Source organism: Capsicum annuum, chromosome 8 (genome assembly GCF_002878395.1).
Source record: "Capsicum annuum cultivar UCD-10X-F1 chromosome 8, UCD10Xv1.1, whole genome shotgun sequence".
Lineage (NCBI taxonomy): Eukaryota > Viridiplantae > Streptophyta > Magnoliopsida > Solanales > Solanaceae > Capsicum > Capsicum annuum.
In genome coordinates, this window is record NC_061118.1 from 159,021,306 (window position 1) to 159,043,404 (window position 22,099).

The following is a 22,099-nucleotide window of genomic DNA, read 5'->3' on the forward strand; positions in this document are numbered from 1 at the left end:
CAAAGTAAACCCTCACTCCATTGTCATTCCTTATGATAATTGGACAAGAATTACCATCAACAATGTATTTTACTTTGATTTTTTATGAACTTCATCAATAGTAAATTCCATCGAGATCGTAGCAATCAATTTCAAAAAGTTAATACTTTCCAAAATTGCATCACTTTTGTAGGAATGATAAATAATTTTTGACTCCCAAATACCAAAATGATGCAACAATATGGGGATGTTCATATATTTTTTTCGAAAATTGAAGACAGAAGAAGAGAACTTTTTTTCTTTCAAAAACGTAATTCAACAATGAGGAAAACTAACAGTGATGTTTAAGAATTTTTTTGAATTTAGATTTCAGTTGCTATATTTAATCATACGCTACATAATTATAGGTAATTAATGGCATTATTTAAGAGAATGCAAGATTTTATTTGATTACTCTTTCCATGAATGTAGGTAAATCTGTTTTATCATACATCCCTACAAAGTATAAGAAACTACCGAATGTATAAGTATAATTTACAAAATAGGGAGAGAGAGAGAGCCTAAAGGGATTATAAGTAAATACTTTCACTAAACACGGGATCTGTGTGGTTTATACTTTTTATTTTCTTAGGCAACTTGCCCATCTCTTGCAAAATAAAAAAACAACCTACTGTATCACGTTCCTCTGCAGAGGCCGAGTATAGGTCTATGACAACCACCATATCTGAGCTTGTTTGGCTCAAGCCCTTCTTAGCATCATTGGGGATGTTTCATCAGCAACCTATGTGGTCATATTGTGAAAACTAGGCTGCTCTGCACATTGCAGCCAATCTAATTTTCCACGAGCGTACCAACCATATTGAAATTGATTGTCACTATGTTCGTGAGAAGTTTATTGAGAAAAATATCGCTACAGTTTATGTGAGTACAAGTTTTCAACTCGCTGACATATTCACTAGAGCTTTGGGTCACCCACAATTTTCTTTTCTTCTTTGCAAATTGGGCATTTGTCTACTGCATGCTCCAACTTGAGGGGGAGTATTGGACAAGATGCATATAAGAAAAGATGAAAACTTTATTTTCTATATTTGGTAGACAATCTTTTTATAATATTTGTATCCTTGAATAAAATATATTTTGTATGTAGAATAGACTTAGGGGTTGAAACAAACTCTGTAAAAATAAGGCCACTACTCTGTGAATACAAACAAGGTTTTTGTGCGACTGTTTTCTTATCATGTCTTCCCAATAGGCCTGATACATTTCCAATTTAACGTGGGAAAGACCAAGGCTGTTACAATAGCTAGATTCAGTAGTCAAAATCTAGGATACAACGGTATTCCAAATGCATTATTAGGCTCACACCTACCAATCAATGATGATATTCTTGCAAAAGCATTCCAAGTCGACAAAAAAGTTGTGGATTATATAAAGTCAAAATTTGAGTGGGACAACGTACAACTAGATTAGTATAGGTGTCATGTAATACCCCATACTTCTACCTAGCTTAAATTTGTTCCAAGAATATCAAAGACTTATTTTAAAGATGAATCCACTTTTATACATGTGTTATTTTCAAGATTTCACTTTTTATCATGTGTAAAATTGAATAAGCTTTTCATCGATACCAAATTCTCCCAAATCTGACACTCGGGCGAAGTGTTAGAGCCATTTTAGAAAGACAGTGTACCACTTGAGCCATCAACGCGTCGCGGAGCCAGCCAAAATAACAATCGTCAAAATCCAATGAGCCTATGTGATTATGGAGTATCACGCCAAGGCTCAAATCCAGAGTTTTCAAATTCTAGTGACACGACGCGATAGCGCCACGTCGCACCAGGGGTCCTGGTCAGGAAATTTTTACAGAATTAAAAGACGCGTCCAAGGGTTGAAAGGGTCAATTTCTCACCCCTATATAAACCCAATAACATGTGATTTATCCATATTTAACCCTAATTATAGTATTTCTCTCAAGAACAAGCTAGGGTTTTGAATTGGGAATTCAAATTCAAGAATCTCTCCGTCAATCTTCATAGATTCAAGAACTAAGGTATGCACAACGTTCATTCATGGATTTATTTCATCCATAAAGCCCAAGAATCAAGTTTTAAATCTTGTATTGTGAATATTTTGTTGTGGGTTGATTATGTTCATGTGATTATGGTTGTATGATTCCCAAGTTGAAATCTTTGTGTTGTTCATGAACCTATGCTAGTATGTGGTCTAAAACATATGAAATTAAGTTGAAATATGGAGTTTTGTTATATTAATTTGATGTTCATGCCTATTACCTAAGTCATGCATCCTAGGTTTTTGATAAAATACCTAAGAGAATAGAAATTATGCATTATAGCTTAATTGTGACTCAAGTGATAAATGCATGCTTTACCCTATGACTAAGAATGGCTTCAATGATATTGTGTGCATTATGAATGGTTGAGGTAATGTCCATGAGATTAGGTTGATGAAAGTATGACATGTTTATATACAATTTCATTCATGTACAAGACTATGATAACCATGTACTTCATAAAATCCCCAAACTAATATATTATGAATTGTTGATATTGGCCATGTGTTCAAGAAGTGTCATGTCCTATCAATTTCATGCTATCAAGTCTTGGGGGTACTTGTACCCTAAAATTTATCTGTGTTCCTAGAGCAGTGTCCGTTTTCACGATACTCTCAGTCAAGCCATGATCAGTAGAATTCAGTCAGTCACATGACTCAAGAAAACTCAGTAAACTCAGTATCAGTCCAGTCTTACTAGTAATCTCAGTAGTCCAGTAATTTTAGTGATCTTAGTACTAGTAATCTCAATAACCTCAGTATTCCCAAAAATCTTAGTAACTTCAATACTCTTCGTCAGTCCTCAGATCTCAGTAGCATTTCGTTAGTCAATGAAACTCAGTGAACTCAGTTTAGCTCCGCTAAATAATACCATTAGTATCAGTTCAGTTTAGTTAATCAGTTTAGTATCTATTCCGTTGGGAGTAGATTTAGCACCGAGTGAACTCAAGAATGGGGACTCACCTGTTATTCAGTGGAAGGTGTGATCCTTATAAGCAATTCTTGTGTTCCAGAACTATGTAGCCAGCGTATGTTGAGATGCACCCTATGCATTTAGGGATTTATATATCTCATTTGGGTTACCTAACAGGAGGGGTTGACGGAAGAGCTCCCTGTCAGAGTGGGTATACTCACAATTTGTGTTTACCCGTGGGACGGTGTACTCACAGCTTGTCTTTAACATAAACACATTTATCATATTCATTTATCTTGAACCCGTTTGCCAACATGGTTTGGTCAAACTTTGTATGCCATTGTTTATGTGCTTGCTTTAGTCCATACAACGACTTAATAAGTTTACACACCTTATAATCCTTTCTTGGAACCACAAAACCCTCAAGATATTCCATGTAAATTTTTTTCTCTAATTCTCCACTTAGGAATGTGGTTTTCACATCCATTTGATGGATTTAAAGATCATATACCACCGTCAAGGCACTTAACATTCGAATCGATGTTATCCTTTCTTTTTGTTTGAAGCTTTTTACTACAAATCTTGCCTTGTATTTATCAATAGCACCGTCCACTTTCATTTTCCTTTTGAAGATCCATTTAGAACCTAAAAGTTTATTTCCTGGAGGAAGGTCAACCATTTATCATGTATGGTTGCTTAAGATTGAATCAATTTCACTGTTGACTGCCTCTTTCCAAAAGAATAAGTCTGACGACGACATCGCTTCATTAAATGTTTGAGGCTTATTTTCTAAGAGAAATGTTACAAAATCTGATCCAAATGAAGTAGACATTCTTTGATGTGTACTACGTCTTGGATTATCTTCATTATGTACATTCTCACTTGGTTCATCTCGAGATCGTTTAGATCCTCCACTAGATTGTTCATGTCTAATTTTATATGGGTAATGTTTTTAAAGAATTCAGCAATATCTGATTCAATTACCGTATTTTCATTTATATCCAGATGTTCATATTTATGAACCAAAAATAGACATGTTTTACTACTTTTAGCATATCCTATGAACACACAGTCTACCATCTTAGGTCTTATCTTAACCCTTTTAGGCATTGGAACTTGGACCTTTGCTAGACACCCCTACACTTTGAAATATTTCAAGTTAGGTTTCCTTCCTTTCCATTTTTCATAAGGAATTGATTGTGTCTTACTATGGGTAACTCTATTGAGTATACAATTAGCTATAAGGATAGCCTTTCCCCATATGTTTTGCGGTAAACTGGAACTTATAAGTAAGGCATTCATAATTTTCTTTAAATTTTGGTTTTTTCTTTCAGCAATTTCATTAGATTGAGGTGAATATGGAGCCGTAGTTTGATGGACAATTCCATTCTCTACACATATTTCAATAAAAGGAGATTCATATTCTCAACGCCTATCACTTTTTATCTTTTTATCTTTTTCTCTAACTAATTTTCTGCTTTATTTTTGTATTGCCTAAAGGCATCTATTGCTTCATCCTTACTATTTAGTAAGTAGACGTAACAATATCTAGTGCAATCATCAATAAAAGTTATGAAATACTTTTTCCCACCACGTGATGGTGTTGACTTCATATCACAAATATCAGTGTGTACTAAGTCTAAAGGATTGAAATTCCTTTCAACTGACTTATAAGGATGCTTTGCATACTTTAATTCCACACACGTTTGACACTTTGATTTATTGCACTCAAAGTTTGATAAAACCTCTAAGTTAATTAGTTTTTGTAACGTTTTGTAATTAACATGGCCTAAACGTTCATGCCACAAATTATAAGACTCAAGCAAGTAAGAAGAATTATTGATTTCAACATTCATCTTATAAAGGCCCTCGGTGAGATAGCCTTTTCCTTACATATACTTCTCCTTTGGTAATTACAATTTTTCTAGAAATGGTTACACATTTGAATCCGTTCTTGGCTAGAAGTGAAACAGAAATCAAGTTCCTAAGTAATTCCGGAACTACAAGACATTGTTAAGTGTCAAGACCTTTCCTGAAGTCATTTTCAAGCCCACTTTTCCTATTCCTTCCTCAATTATATTTGCTTGGTCCTTTTTCTTGTATTTCTTAGGGGCACGACAATCTTTGGACTTGTGGCCAATCTTGCCATAGTTGAAGCACTTTCCCTTGAATTTCTTCTTGGGTTGATTGCTTCCTTGTTCAACTTTCTTCCTTTTTTTAGAATTGTTTTGGTCATCTTCTACAATATGTGCTCCATTAATTATAGAATTCCCTTTTTACCTTCTCTCGATAGCTTTATTATCCTCTTCAATACGTAGTCGGATAATAAGATCTTCGACAGTCATTTCCTTGCGTTTGTGCTTCAAGTAGTTTTGAAGTCTTTCCACATAGGTGGTATCTTCTCAATGATCGCTGCTACTTGAAATGCATCATTTACAATCAAACCTATAAAATAGTTTATGTGAGTACTAAGAACATTTTTAATCTGTTCAACTAAGGTATTTTTTTAAGATATACCTTCCGCTAGGAGATCGTGGATGATTACTTGCAATTCCTGCACTTGAGAGACTACCGATTTTCTATTTATCATTTTAAAGTCCAGGAGCCTTGCAACAAAGAATTTCTTAATTTCCGCATCCTCTGTCTTGTATTTTTGTTATAGTGCCCCTCAATTCCTTCGATGTCTTAGTTCCACTGTAAACATTATAGAGGTCATCTTGGAGAGCAGTCAAGATATAATTCCTGCAAAGAAAGTTTGAGTGCTTCCAAGCCTCTACGATCATGAAATGCTCTTTTTTCGAGGTTCCCTCAGGTACCTCAGGAGCATCCTCACTAGTGAATCTTTGAAGGCATAGAGTGGTGAGGTAAAAGAACATCTTTTGTTGCCATCTCTTAAAGTCAATGACCGTAAATTTTCTAGGCTTCTCCATAGGTGCCATTGGTTGTGGAGCATTTGCTCGACTTGTTGAAGTAATGCTAGTTTCCCCCACAGTCATAGCCACATATTGCATTTGGCTTTCGTTATTCATTTTTCCTGTCACCATAAGACAATAAAATTTAGTATTTTCAGAATACTATTTATAAAGTTAAGTAACTTTAAACTCTTCTTCTGATTTCTAGTTATTTTTATGACTTTCAATCATCAACTGAATTATCTTTAACTTGTGATGAAGATTTTATGTCATCGAATCACTAGTTAAGTTCAAACGGAGTAGAAAGCTTAAATCTTTAATGTAACACCCCAATTTTCTGAACCAGAATGCTACACGGTGCTCATGAACCCGAAGGACCACAAGCTAACCCATGACTGATATCTGTACCTATATACTGTATAATATATCATAAAATATGGAAACATGAACACGAAAGGCCATAAGGTTCGAACTGAATAAACGTATGATAACAAAATGTCTAAAAAAGGGTATAACACTACCAAAATAAGTCATAAATACTGAAAATAATGAGATCTGAATATCTAATCTGACATCTAGTCTAAAAGCCTCTAACTGAACTGAATAAGGAGTTGAAGGAACATGTCTCCAACTAACTCCATCTAGCAACTGAATAGTAAATGTATCAATAATCATATCATCCTTAAATGAGAAGGACTCACTGCAAATTCTGAACACTAGAATGCTACTGCTTATCTGGAGCTCGTGCCTTTGAACCTATGGTGTAATATAAAAGAAAGAACCATAGCATAAATACGTCAGTACGTCTGAATTTACTGAGTATACGAGTGAGGTAGGCTAAATGCAAAGGGTTATATGCATGAACAATGTTGACTAATATGAATGTGAGAATACATACATACTTACATAACTGTAATTAAACTCGTGGAGATACTGACTACTGAGTCTGAATACTGACAACATGAGTGTACTGATACTGAGATATTGAATAGATGAACGACTATTTTTGACAGTTTGAATTATGAAGAACTGGTCTAGTTAACTGTGTCTAACAGTCCTGAAGCTGAATACTGATATCATGAATTTTGATAACTGATATGACTGATACATAAGTTCAGAAAACTGATATAACTAATATAATTGTGATGATCGTCCTAACCGATGTAACTGATACTGAGTGACTGTATCTGACAGTCTAAGTTCTGATGGAACTATCTGAGTTTCGCTCTACTTGGATAACTAAATCTGAGATCAGTCCTATCCAGTGGGTGATCATGAGTATACTGATAATAAGGATGGTTTGACTTAGTCTGAGATCAGTGCTATCTAGCGGGTGATCTTTAAATCTAATGATTCTGATACTGATTAATCATAGTTGAGATCAGTCCTAGCTAATGGTTGATCTTGAAGTCTATTTACAATGATAAGCAATGATGTATCTAACAGTACTAAATCTGTACTACTGAACTGAGTTGACTGTATCTGACAGTCCTGAATCTGTAACTGAAACTTTGGGATGTGTTTATCGAACTGACATGCCCCAAGCTAAGCTGACTGGGGTCCAATCTCTTCCTTGACTGGAAGGGTGTCAGTACCATGCCACCAGTAAAGACATCTGCTATGGAGTCAGTTCTAATCTAGCGGGTGACTCCTGGATCAGTCTTATACATATAAATGTGCTAACGGGTGTCCCCTGAGTATGTGAATCCTATCTAACGGGTGACATCTCGTACCTACACTGGCTCTGTAGTTCTGGAACTTAGGGATTGCTTCTAAGGATCTTAGTCCTAATCTAGCAGGTGAGTCCCCATCCCTAGGCTCACTCGGTGCTGAATCCTACTCCCATCTCAAAGACACTGAACTAAATAATTGGGCTGAACTAAATAACTAAACTGAACTGAACTGATTAGCTGAACTGATATTGATTAACTAGACTAATACTAGTGGTATTGTTTAGCGGAGCTAAACTAAGTTTACTGGATTCCGATGACTGACAGAATGTACTGAGTTCTGAGGACTGGTTGAGAGTACGAAAATTACTAAGATTAACTTTGAATACTGAGGTTACAAATATTACTGAGTACTGAGATACTGAGATTATTGAACTACTGAGATTACTGAGGTTACTGGATTTTCCTGAGTCACATGACTGACTGAATTCTATAGATCATGACTTGACTGAGAGTATCGTGATAACATGATATGGCTCGAGGCATATAACTATATTTTCAAGTACGAATACCCCTAGGACTCGATGGAAGGAAACTGACACAACATGACTGACTTGATCACAAGATTGGAATCCACAATTCACATTGTTATAAGTAGAGGATATTATACTTCATGTAGTTCTTCAACATCTTAAGCATGGTAGGGAGTCCATGGATATATTTCATGTACATATAGTATATCTCCATTATCATACATGCTTCATACCACAACAATAGCAACATATTAATAGCATGGAATTTATATTGAAGTATATAGCTAACATGGACTTGTCATTTAGATATCATGGAACCATGTAAACATGGATTTCTAGCATCCTAAGCATTTTATTGAACACCTTGAATGCATAATATTGAACATAGGTGTACGCAACAAATTTAGAAATCTTGAAATACCCAAATTCATGGGTTTCCAACTAACCTATTCACAGATTCATGAAAAACACATCAAGAGACAACCTTGAATCTAAACAACAATCATCAATATAAATATAGTCATAAAACAACAAGGAAATCACAATTTATAATTTAAAACATAATTCTTGAGCTCCATGGATGAAAGAGACCCATGGATGAACACTACACATACGTTATAAAGGAAACCTTGATGATTTGCTGGAGAGTTCTTGGATTTGGGAAACTTAATTCTCAATTATCTTGGAAAAAGGCTTGAATCTTGCTTTTGAGAGATGAGTTTGATGAAAACCCTATTCTTGTGGTTGAGAGCATAAGAGAGGGTTTTTGATATGCTTAATTGAAGAAAAATGGAAAAAATTATGCCTCTTTAGGGTTATAAGTCATGGAAGGTGAAGGAAATGACCAAAATAGCCTTATGAAATAAATTCCCATTTGCTGAAAATCATAGCTGATGACATTTGTGACAAGGCGTCAAAAAATATGACAAGCAATCAAAAATGTCATCACACAGGAGCTGGAATTGATGGTTTCTGCCTAAGCCTGACGACATTTATGACAAGGCATCAAAAATGTGATAGGCCGTAAAAAATGTCATCACACAGAAGCTGGATTCTGCCTAAGGCTGATGATCTTTGTGATAAGGCATCACAAATGTGGTAAGCTACCATGAATTTCATCACTTAGGAGCTAGTTTCTGCCTAAGGCTGACAACCTTCGTGATAGGGCGTCACAAATGTAGTAAGCTACCACGAATGTCATCACATTATTTCCAGCCTGACATGCTGAAGTAAAGTAGGAATAACTCTTTGCTCCGATATCGGATTTAGGCAAAATTGGTATAATTGGAAAGATAATTCAATTATCTATCTATTGATAGGTCATGAGATAAGAAATTCCAAGTATAATGAGAGATATGATCGTTTGAAATTGACTATACCAATATCCTTCTCAAGAATTCAATCGGTAAGGAATGTTTTAATTCGTCTGATAGCTGGGAGTTATTTGAAGCCTTAATATACATCTAACTTACTCATAAAACTATAAAATAACCATGATGTACTATGCATGAGCATGGTACATGGCTTTAATATTGGTTTGGATTTTTTGGGGGTATTACAATATCTCCCCCTTGGGAACATTCGTCCTCGAATGATATTGGCTGAGATGAGAGAAAAGATGACTTACATGAATATATAGCCTGAATGACTGATCGTGATTTCATGGCTGACATGACTAAAAATTGAGCATATCATATTGTACATGCATATCTGATGGATGGGTAGCTGATTTATGAATGTAGGACTGAGTGTTCCGATAAAATGAGTTTTTCAAATTGAGAATGTATATCTGATGCTTAACTAATAAGTTGAATCCATGCGTATCTGATGCATGATTATATGACTGACATGATACGTGAATGCATGACTAAAAGTACTGATAAAATGACCACGCATATCTGATGCGTGAATACATGATTGAACTGACTCACGAACATGAGATTGAATATGCAATGTTAAAGGCACTAAGATTGAACTGAAACATAAGAACATGACTGATTCTGCTACGTGACATATGGACTGAACATCATGAACTGATCTGAACCTCTGAATACTTGACTTACAGATGAGGTCTAACATGAAGGTCAACTTATGAGTACCCTCTATCTAGACTGAATTCATTATGTAAGGAGAAATTGAAGGATCTAAGGAATGAGAGCGTTAAGAGAAAGTGGGGTATCTCCCCTTTAGGACGTTATGTCCCTTTAAGAATGCTTACCTTACGGAGATACTGGGTGATGCATAGGGCATCCACGAACTAGATTATAACCAAACTTTGGGAGTCTGAAACTAACGCATGAGATGGACAGAACTTGCAACTACTAGGAGGTTCTACCTTGAAATAGTTACATTCTCTGAGATTTTGGATAGCATGAATAAATCCAAGGATGAGAAAATAAGCTATACAAATCTGAATACTCACTGGCACAACATGAATAATGAAAGAAGGGAAAATGTTCCTAAAACATCTCATATCCTCCTATACATAAGTGTGGTGCACAACACACGCATGTACAAGACTCTACTAGATGCGAATTTCAGACTTCCTAGGACTCTATTGAACCTTAGGCTCTGATACCAAGTTTGTAACACCTCGATTTTATGAACCGAAATGCTACACGGTGCTCATGAACCCGAAGGACCACAAGCTAACCCATGACTGATATCTATACCTATATACTGTATAATATATCATAAAATATGGAAACATGAACACGAAAGGCCATAAGGTTCGAACTGAATAAACGTATGATAACAAAATGTCTAAAAAAGGGTATAACACTACCAAAATAAGTCATAAATACTGAAAATAGTGAGATCTGAATATCTAATTTGACATCTAGTCTGAAAGCCTCTAACTGAACTGAACAAGGAGTTGAAGGAACATGTCTCCAACTAACTCCATCTAGCAACTAAATAGTTAATGTAGTAATAATCATATCGTCCTTGAATGAGAAGCACTCACTACAAACTCTGAACACTGGAATGCTACTGTTGATCTGGAGCTCGTGTCTTTGAACCTATGGTGTAACAATAAGAGAAAGCACCATAGAGTAAATATGTCAGTATGTCTGAATGTACTGAGTATACGAGTGAGGTAGGCTAAATGCAAAGGGTTATATGCATGAACAATGCTAACTAATATGAATGTGAGAATACATACATACATAAATAACTGTAACTGAACTCGTGGAGATAATAACTACTGAGTCTGAATACTGATAACATGAGTGTACAGATATTGAGATACTGAATAGATAAACGACTATTTTTGACAGTTTGAATTATGAAGAAATGGTCTGGTTGACTGTGTCTGACAATCCTGAAGCTGAATACTGATATCATGAATTCTGATAACTGATATAACTGATACATGAGTTCAAAAAACTGATATAACTAATATAACTGTGATGATCGGCCTAACCGATGTAACTGATATTGAGCAATTATATCTAACAGTTTAAGTTCTGATGGAACTATTTGAGTTTCGTTCTACTTGGAGTAACTAAATCTGAGATCAGTCCTATCAAGCGGGTGATCATGAGTATACTGATAATAAGGATGATTTGACTTAGTCTGATATTAGTCCTATCTAGCGAGTGATCTTTAAATCTAATGATTTTGATACTGATTAATCATAGTTGAGATCAGTCCTAGGTAATGGGTGATCTTGAAGTCTATTTACAATGATAAGTATTGACTGTATCTAACAGTACTAAATCTATACTACTGAACTGAGTTGACTGTATTTGACAGTCCTGAATTTGTAACTAAAATTGTGGGATGTGTTCATCTAACTGACATGCCCCAAGCTAAGCTGACTGGGGTCCAATCTCTGTCCTGATGGAAGGGTGTCATTACCGCACCACCAGTAAAGATATTTGCTATGGAGTCAGCCCTAATCTAGCGGGTGACTCCTGGGATCAATCCTATACATATAAATGTGCTAACGGGTGACCCCTGAGTATATCAGTCCTATCTAACGGGTGACATCTCATACCTATGTTGGCTACGTAGTTCTAGAACTTAGGGATTACTTCTAAGGATCTCAGTCCTAATCTAGCGAGTAAGTCCCTATCCCTAGGCTCACTCAGTGCTGAATCCTACTCCCATCTGAAAGACACTGAACTAAATAGCTGGGATGAATTGAATAACTGAACTGAACTGATTAGCTGAACTGATACTGATTAACTAGACTGATACTAGTGATGTTGTTTAGTAGAGCTAAACTAAGTTTACTGGATTTCGATAACTGACGGAATGTGCTGAGTTCTGAGGACTGGTTGAGAGTACTGAAATTACTGAGATTGACTTTGAATACTGAGGTTACAGATATTACTGAGTACTGAGATCACTGAGATTACTGAACTACTGAGATTATTGAGGTTACTGAAATTTCCTGAGTCACATAACTGACTGAATTCTATAGATCATGACTTGACTGAGAGTATCATGATAACATGATATGGCTCTAGAAACACAACTATATTTTCAAGTACGAATACCCCTAGGACTCGATGGAAGGAAACTGACATAACATGACTGACTTGATCATAAGATTGGAGTCCACAATTCACATTGTCATCAGTAGGGGATATTATACTTCATGTAGTTCTTCAACATCTTAAGCATGGTAGGGAGTGAATGAATATATTTCATGTACATATAGTATATATCCATTATCATACATGCTTCATACCACAACAATAGCAACACATCAATAGCATGGAATTTATATTGAAGTATATAGCCAACATGGACTTGTCATTTAGATGTCATGGAACCATGTAAATATGGATTTCTAGCATCCTAAGCATTTTATTGAACACCTTGCATGCATAATATTGAGCATAGGTGTACTTAAAAAATTTAGAAATCTTGAAACACCCAAATTCATGGGTTTCCAACTAACCTATTCACATGATTCATGAAAAACACATCAAGATACAACCTTGAATCCAAACAACAATCATCAACATGAATATAGTCATAAAACAACAAGAAAATCACAATTTATAATTTAAAACATAATTCTTGAGCTCCATGGATGAAAGGGACCCATGGATGAACACTACGCATACCTTAGAAAGGAAACCTTGATGATTTGTTGGAGAGTTCTTGGATTTGGGAAACTTAATTCTCAATTATCTTGGAAAAAGACTTGAATCTTGCTTTTGATAGATGAGTTTGATGGAAACCCTAATCTTGTGGTTGAGAGCATAAGAGAGGGTTTTTTATATGCTTAACTGAAGAAAAATGAGAAAAATTATGCCTCTTTAGGGTTATAAGTCATGGAAGGTGAAGGAAATGACCAAAATAGCCTTATGAAATAAATTCTCATTTGCTGAAAATCATAGCTGATGACATTTGTGACAAGGCGTCAAAAAATGTGACAAGCCATCAAACATGTCCTCACACAGGAGCTGGAATTGATGGTTTCTGCCTAAGCCTGACGACATTTATGACAAGGCGTAAAAAATGTGACAGGCCGTAAAAAAGGTCGTCACACAGAAGCTGGATTCTGCCTAAGGATGATGACCTTCATGATAGGGCATCATAAATTTGGTAAGATACCACTAATGTCGTCACTTAGGAGCTGGTTTCTGCCTAAGGCTGACGACCTTCGTGATAGGGTGTCACAAATGTAGTAAGCTACCACGAATGTCGTCATACTGTTTTCAGCTTGACATGCTGGAGTAAAATAAGAATAACTCTTTGCTCCGATATCGGATTTAGGAGAAATTGGTATCATTGGAAAGATAATTCAATTATCTATCTATTGATAGGTCATGACAGATCAAAAATTCCAAGTATAATGAGAGATATTCTCGTTTTAAGTTTACTATACCAATATCCTTCTAAAGAATTCAATCGGTAAGGAATGTTTTGATCCATCTGATAGCTGGGAGTTATTTGAAGCATTAATATACATCTAAATTACACATAAAACTATAAAAGAACCATGATGTACTATGCATGATCTTGGTACGTGTCTCTAATATTGGTTTGGATTTTTTTTGGGGTATTATATTTAATGTCCAAAAACAAGCAATACAGATTCTGCAAAAATTTATTCCTTAAGATTGTTATTTTATGTAGTTTTGGGTACAAGAATCTGTATAATTACAACACCAACTTCAATAATAGTTCATGTATAAACAAGAACACCTTTGAAGTTCTTTAACACCTTCAACACAAGATCACTTAATAGTCTATCCAAGAAGTGTGTTAGATTTCAGAAAATAGATGAAACAGAATTTAAGGCCAAGTCCCCCGACTTCATGGAGTGTTCTTAAGGAATAATTCTCCTCACTGTACCCAAGGTTATGAAATCTTTCTCCTAGGATAAAATGGCCTACAACCCAAACAATAGCGGTACCTCAAGTTGTCGGATTCGATGAACTCACTCAACAGTTTGATTGATCACACAGAATGTTTTTAAGACAAGAAGAGAGTTTTTACTTTAGAAAAATTTTGTGTCTAAACCTATGGATGAAGGAAGGTTTATATAGCCTTCATATTCCTCTTCTGAAAAGTAGCAATAGTTCACTTAAAAGGTGTGACCTTTCCTGAAAAATCATGTCTGTTCGTCCAAAGATTGCATCTTTTCTGAACAGGCAGACCATTTCATTAATCAGCGTGTCATTTTGTTGAAGGATTGTAAACTTCTGAAGTATCAGTTTGAAATAATGCATCTCTCAGAAGCATCAATTCAAAATAGTGCCATGTATGTATATAACTGAAGGATCAAAACACATAAAAATTTACTTAATAACGCTCAACTTACACGTCGATTTAGTGTAAGGCGATCATCGTTAATATATTTACCCAACTTTGGAGTCAGGGTCGAATCCACAGGGAATAATGTGAGTGGCGATTAAACTAGTTTGAAACTAAAGCTACAAGTTAAATTCAAACAACTGGCAGGAAAAGATAAAATGGAGGTTTTGAGTTTAACAAATAATTGTTGGTCACTTTAGCTTCAGTGTTTGTAATCAAGAGTTTATGGAAAACCAGAATTATGTTCACTAGGGGTTTTGGTACTTGACAGATGCTAATAGTGATTCAAGATTCTCACAATAGGTAGGAACAACAGATTGTCTTTATTGAAGTTATGCCTAAATGTCTCTCGACCTACTTATTATTTAATTACCTAATCCTCTCGGACTTTGGAAATTTATATTTACTAACCAGACTTCACCTCAGGTTAATCAACCTTGTTAGAACGTTGATTATTAAGTGGAAGTTTAGTGTTTCCAAGTCCCTGTTGATAATTCACTTCCCACTATATTTGATTTCTTTCTCAAGCAAATCAAAGCAGGTGTTATCTATTGTTTGCAACCAATACACGATAATTAAAACCTTAGAATTTTCAAGGAGTCCTATTACCTTTTGAATCTTGAACACTTAGTACTTTATCAAGACTTAACCCTAGATCCCATAATTTGGGTTAAAGAAATTTAGCCACTCATATATAATAATCGAAACAACTAGTTGTATTCATAATTTGAAAAATAAACTTACCATAAGATGAATAGTAACTAGTGATTCTCATATTAAATCACAATAGAAATCCCAAAATAATGATTAAAATCTCTTCAAAGTAATTACTTTTTCAAGCAAAAATACTAGAGAGAGAAAATATCAAAGTATGTATCTCAAAACTCAATGTTCCCCCACTTGTGACACCATTAGTGATAACCTATCAGGAGGATGGCGACTTATCACAAATATCATTAGCTTCCTCTTTGCTTTTGATACTTTCTGCCTTAGGCTGATGACAAATGGTGACGTCCTATAAACTCCTTGATGACTTATCACAAATGTCTTCAAGTCTCTACCTCAGCTCTCATGTTCTGCCTTAGGCTGACGACAAATCTGACGACCTATCAGCTCCTTGATGTCTTATCACAAAATGTCGTCATAACTCTTAACTCAAGTGCATTATCTATCTGAGGCTGATAATGAAGCTGATAACTTATCACAGGGCTGACGACTTATCAAAAATGTCGTTAGCCATACTTCTCTTCAAATTTCTTTAGATTTCAACTCTTTTGCTTCCATCCTTGTTGGTTCTCTAACATATTAGCTTCTACTGCAAAATCAAATATAAAAAAATCAAAAACAACAAAAGTTGCGTAAGAATTCGTAATTATTCTAAGTTAAAAGCCTCAAATGTGTTAGCATCAGCTCACACATCATTACTGCATTTTTATTTTTCCCTTTGGATTGAATTTCTGTCGAACGAATTTTGTCTAAAAAGATAGATCTCATCGATCTATCATTTGACAAATCCAAATCCAAATCTGAATTCAAAGCCAAAATCGAAGCCAAGCGAGCGACGACGATGGCGGTACGTGGCATCTCTTATTTGTTCCCTCACTTACCATGTGGAGTAAGTGTTCCTTATTTTAAATACTCACAAGTTCTCTTCTTCTACCAATGTGGGAGAAAGAGTGAACTTTCTAAGTTGGGAGTACACTTTCTAAATTGGTGTCTCCCTTATCTCCACCATTTTCCTCCATTTTTTCATTAACACTTTTTCATATACTTTGAACCCAATAGTTAAGGCCATACGAAACCTCTAACACGGATTTAATAAGTTGAAAACTTCTTTACCGATTGATTTTTCATATAGGATTTTACTAGAGTCGATTTTAAATGAGCATTACTCCAAGAATATGAAGATTTTTGTTGCTCAAAACCCACCAAATTAAAAGTCTTCGAGTCTGTAATACCCCGTACTTCTACCTAGCTTCGAATTGTCCTTAGGACATCAAAGATCTTTCTTTATAGATGAATACCTTTTTATTCCCCATGGTATTTTCAAGATTTTGACTTTTTATCATGTGAAAAATTGAATAAGCTTTCTGTCGATACCAAATTCTCCCAAATCCGACACTCAGGCGTAGAGTTAGAGCCATTTTAGTAAGATAGTGTACCACCTGGTACTTTAGCACATCGCGGAGCCAGCCAAAATGCAATCGTCAAAATCCAGTTAGCCTCTGCGATTATGGCTGTCGCGCCAAGGCTCAATTTAAGAATTGTCAAATTTCAGTGCACCAACGCGATTCTACCGTGTCGTGGTTCCATTCCATGTCGCAACCAAGGTTGCAATGCGATTTTCACCGCATCGCGCCAGCATGAGAAATTGGAATTTTCAGATTCCGTTATTTAATTTTAGGGGATTTTTGGTCCTAAAACCCCAAATCAGCCTATACACGACATTAAACCCTAAAAGACCTATTATCTCATTGTTTACTCATATCTCTCAAGAAATAAATCACTCTCTCAAAGATAGAAAACCCTAGCCCCTAAGTTTCAAAAGCAATCTCAAGAATCCCTCCAAGAGTATTCAAGTACTTCAAGAATCTAGATTTTCAGGTATGTTAGATGTTGATTCATGGGTCCCTTCTGCCCATGAAGTTCAAGAATCCTTTTCTAAATTCAAAGATTTTATATTTATGAGTTTTCATGACTTATGTGAATTGAAATTCATGTTCATGTTGTTTTTGGGTGTTGATTCACATTTTAGATTACAAGTTTCAAGATTTGAACCTAGTAGGTGATGATTGGCATAATTCTCAAGATAAACCCTTTAAGTTTCATGTTTATTGATATAGCCATGATACTTAGATGTGGTAATTGTTGTATAACCAAAGCATGCTTCCCATATGTTTGATTAAAAGCCCATGTGAATGAAGTAGTGCCATTATAGCATGTAAACATGCAGTCCCCATTTATGTACAATTTAAGTGTATGACTATCAAGTGCTTGAAGATATGCCCCATTCCTATCCATGCATAAGTGTATGACTTTCAAGTGCTTGAAGATATGCCTCATTGATTGTATTGTGAATGACAGAATATTGTCATCTTATTCAAGACTTGCCATGTTTTATTCTTATTTATGCTATCGAGTCCTGGAGGAATTTAATACCCAACAATTTAGGTGCTACCTAGAGCCAGTGTTAATTTTCAAGGTAATATCAGTCGTGCCATAATCAGTAGAACCCAGTCAATTACAGAACTTAGAAAAACTCAGTAATCTCAGTATCAGTCCAACCCAGTTTCAAAAATCAATTCAGAACTCAGTAACATTCAGTCAGATAATATAAATCAGTAGTATTTTACAAATCAATGAAACTTAGTAACTCAGTTACGCTCAGTTAATCAGCACGATCAGTAAAAAATTCAGCCTAGTTAAGTACAGTCTAAGAATCAGTTCAGTGTCTATTTAGTTGGGAGTAGGATTCGGCAACGAGCGAGCCTAGTGATGGGGCACACCCGTTAGTTAGGACTGGGTCCCTAGAAGAAATTCCTAAGTTCCAGAACTATGTAGCCAGCGTAGGTATGAGATGTCACCCGTTAGATAGGACTGACATACTCATAGATCACCCATTAGTTTAGGACTGATCTCAGAGGTCACCCATTAGATTAGGACTGACCCCATAGTAGTTGTCTTTACCCGTGGTATGGTATTGACACCCTTCCAGCTGGGGTTACAGGTTGGACCCCACTAGTTCAGATTCAGGGCATGTCGATTAGATGAATACCTTCCACAGTCTTAGTTTCAGTCACAATCTTCATAATAGAACTCAGTTCAGAATTTTAGAAAATCAGGACTGTTAGATACAGTCCCTCAACTCAGTAAAGAACTTAGATAGTTCCATAGATCTAGAGATCACCTGCTAGATATGACTGATCTCAGATTAAGTAAATTATTTTCATCATAAGCAGATTTAAAGATCACCCATTAGAGAGGAATGATCTCAGCTTCAGTCAATCAGATACCAGTATTAGTAGACTCTGACATCATAAATCCAGTTATTAGAATTTAGTATTCAGTGTTACTATGATTTCAGTTATAGTTTATGCACTCATGCATGTATCCTCATTTAGTAGTCTTATGTTATTCGATCAGTATTGTTCATGCATATGAACCCTTGCATTTAGCCTTACCTCATCTAGCATACCAGTACATTCCCATGTACTAACGTATACTTTTCCCTTGCGCTATGGTGTCTTATACCATAGGTTCAGAAGCATGGGATCCAGAGCACCCTTAGCAGTTCAGGTTAAGCAAGCAGTAATAGACTTAGCAGTGGGTCCTCATCATTTGAGGATGTCCCTTATTTATTTATTGCATCAGATTCAGTATTTTGGTAGAGGGAGTTAGTTAGGAGATTGTCCCATCAACTCCTTATTCTAACAGTTTAGAGGCTTTCAGACTACAGTGTTTTTTAGACTAGTTGTTCAGACAGATGTTTAAATTTTGATACTGTTAAACTTTATTCTATTATATTCTTGTATTGAACCTTGTGGAAATTTTCTGCCAGTTTTCCATATTTTTATAGTATATTATGCAGTGCTCAGTTACAGATATCAGTCATGGGTTAGCTTGTGATCCTTCAAGGTCATGAGCACCGTATAGCATTTTAGGTGCCAAATTTGGGGCGTTACAGAGTCTTCTTTCCAATGCCACCAATCATTTGTCAATCCAATACCAAAATAAAAGTTATGATTATTTTATCAGAGAGTGTCAGTCTACCAAAGGTTGACCGATGGAGTGACGATTCATTATGGAGACAATGGCCCGTCATTGTTAAATCATCAAACATAACTAGTAAGCTTAAAGTTTGCCTAGAACTCGATGTCATAACCCACAGCCCGTCGGGGGACCGTTGGTTTTTGCACTTGTGAATAATTATTTTAGAAACAGTTTAGTTCTATCTTAACCCAAGGTCCCTGCTCACATTTTCAAATACTCAATTAGGGCTCGTCCTTCTCTCAAAAATTCAAGAACTCGTAGGAGGGGTTTCTCAATCCCCATAACTTCAAAGCTCCCAAGTTCAAGATTCTCTTCAAGAATATTTTTGAAGACAAGAAGAGAGTTTGTATTTCAGAAAATTTGTATCTAAACATATGGATGAAAGCAGGTTTATATAGCCTTCATATACCTTTTCTAAAAAGTGGAAATGGTTCACTTAAAAGGTGTGACCTTTCTTGAAAAATCATGTCTGTTCGTCCAAAGATTGCATCTTTTCCGAATAGGCAAATCATTTCATGAATAAGTGTGTCATTTCATTAAAGGATTGCATCCTTCCGAAGCATCAGTTCGAAACAGTGCATCCTTCTGAAGCATCAGTTCGAAATAGTACATCCTTCTGAAGCATCAGTTCAAAACACTGCATACATGCATATAACTGAAGGATCAAAACACAGGAAAAAAAACTTTACTGCGCTTTTTATTTTCCCTTCGCATTAAATTTTTGTAAACTAAATTTTTTCCATAAATATAAATCTCATCGATAGATCATTTTTCAAATCCAAATCCAAATCCAAATCCGAGCGAGTGACGACGATGACATCGTGAGGCATCTCTTATTTCTTGCCTCACTTACCAAGTGGAATAAGTGTTTCTTAATATAAATACTTGAAAGTCACATTCTCCCACCAACGTGGGAGAAATAGTAGACTTTCCATTTTAGAGTACACTTTCCATTTTAGTGTTTTCTTCTCTATTTTTCCTCCCACTTGGTTTTCTCCATTTTCCATTCACACTTTTCATATACTTTGAACCCAACAATCCCCCACATGAATAGGGAATGACTATTTTTTTTTTCTCATAAAATTTTTTTACGGACAAGTATGTGATCATCAAGCAAAGACTGATTGCATCTGGATAAGTGGATTTTCCTTTGAACTTTCCATAGTGAACATGCATCGGATGCACTCGGTTAATAGGTAGATTTGATATCTGTGAACCTTCGAGCTTTAATGTACACCTAGACAGCACATGTCACATAACCAGCCTTTAACCATTTATGGTTCTCACAGTTTGGTTCTTTTCAGCCATGAACACGTACCGGTTTCATGAGAGCTTAGAGAATAGGCCTTTACTAACATTTTCCTTGAAGCGGCTTCCACTTTTCCCTCACATAGGTGATTTATAAACGTTCAATCCTATAGATTAAACTATTTGATAAATCTACCAAATTTAGATAATCATTAAAATACTTTTCACCTTAAGTCTTATCCTTGTTTACTAAACATTATCTATATCATGAGAATGGGTTGGGTATATGTAATGCCTCGTAGTTTTGTTCGACTTGATTCCACCTAGAGTCATGTTTGAGAGGCTAGCAACTTGAATTTACTCTAAGATACTGTGAAAGAATCAAAAAGTTAAGGAAGCTACTTGGGAATCAGAAGATGACATGCCAGCTAGGTATCCAAACCTCTTTGAGTCAATGGGTGACGTCCTAGAAGGTACTATTTAATTTATCTCCATGTCCCTCCTTCTTTATTTTCCCTAGCATGTTGAGATCGTGTTTGCCTGTGTTCTAAGTCATCATTCGGGGATGAATGATCCCATGTGGGGGATAATGTAATTCCCCATAGTTTTGTTCGACTTGATGCCACCTAGATCTATGTTTAAGAGGCTAGCATCTTGAATTTTACTCTAAGTGTAACAAAGGACTTAGTCATTTTGAGCTCCTAGTTATTGATGATCTTATTCTCGACCTTCTCGACCCTCAATAGTTGATATGTTAGCTAGTTCATGATACGGGAGGTCAATAGGTGTTCCCGGACAAGTTTTGAATTTTTTGGGTCGCGTTTAGACCTTGTTTGGTGTTCCAAAACAGTGGACCAACGCGATCTTGGCACGTCCCTTCGTACATCGCGTTGGTAAATTTTTGTGCAGGAACTGCCAGGAAAAAGTACTGAGGCTTGGCATGATTAAGGCGCGACTTGCCGCCAATCGCGCTGATGCCCAGTTGTTTCAGCTTTTGAAATGCACGTTTTTACGGGCAATTGGGTCATTTTTCCCTTATTCTAATACGCCCCATGTTGACACCTAATTTTTACCCTCCACGACTAAATTTAATCTTGAGTTTCTTTGATTTATTAATAAAATTAAAATATTTATTTCATCCTAATAAAAATTTATTAAATATATTTATACGTAATTTTGTCATTTTAAGTAGTGATTATAATTTAATTCAATTATACGAGATTT